The sequence below is a fragment of the Gossypium arboreum genome, chromosome 3 (assembly GCF_025698485.1).
Source record: "Gossypium arboreum isolate Shixiya-1 chromosome 3, ASM2569848v2, whole genome shotgun sequence".
NCBI lineage: Eukaryota > Viridiplantae > Streptophyta > Magnoliopsida > Malvales > Malvaceae > Gossypium > Gossypium arboreum.
In genome coordinates, this window is record NC_069072.1 from 96,779,374 (window position 1) to 96,780,271 (window position 898).

The 898-nt window shown below is 39.0% G+C and overlaps 1 non-coding gene across 1 annotated transcript; it reads right to left on the minus strand.

The window, feature by feature from the left end:
• Positions 1 to 475: 475 nt before the first annotated feature.
• LOC128291014 (small nucleolar RNA R71) lies at positions 476 to 582 on the minus strand. The gene has a single exon (XR_008280792.1). It is a non-coding gene; the product is annotated as a small nucleolar RNA R71 (small nucleolar RNA).
• Positions 583 to 898: the final 316 nt, after the last annotated feature.

An 898-nucleotide genomic window follows, 5' to 3' on the forward strand; every position in this document is an offset into this window, starting at 1 on the left:
CAGAGGACAAGTAAGAGGAAGACATTCACACCACAACCGAGGAGATGGCTGAAAATTAGGAAAATCTACTACCTCCTACGATTGCTGCTGATCTTAGAATCCTGCTCCGTGCACTATGTATGATTATGCTAAACCTACTTTAACATGAACTGAGTCAAGTATAGTTAGACCTGCTATTGCTGCAAATAATTTTGAACTGAAACCTAACATAATTCAAATGATATAACGGTTTGTTCAGTTTGATGGTTTGCAGGATAAGGATCCAAACAATCACTTGGTGAATTTTCTGGAGTTTTGCGACACTTTTAAAATCAATGGTGTTTCTGATGATGCCATTCACCTTCGGTTGTTTCCCTTTTCATTGAGGAACAAAGCTAAACAGTGGTTGAACTCGTTACCATGAGGGTCAATCACTACTTGGGAACAAATAACCAAAAATTTTTTACTTAAATAATTTCCGCCGGTTAAAACAGCTAAGTTGAGGAATGATATCTCTTTTTTTGTGCAGATGGATCTAGAAACACTCTATGATGCATGGGAGAGATGGAAGGACCCCTTGAGAAGGTGCCCTCACCATGGGCTACCCTTATGGTTGCAGGTTCAAACATTTCACAATGACCTGAATCATTCAACTAAACAGATGATTGACGTAGCTGCTGGTGGGACTATCAATAATAAGACACCTGAGGAGGCTTATGAATTTTTAGAGGAGATGTCACTGAATAATTATCAGTGGCAAGTCATGAGGACAAAGCCAATGAAAGCAGCTGGCATTTTTAACGTCGATTCGGTCACCATACTCTTTAATCAGCTAGAAATTTTGAATAAAAAAATTGAGGGTTTACTTAGCTCTTCACAGGTTCACCCAGTAATGTAATGCAATACAAATGGAGGTGGA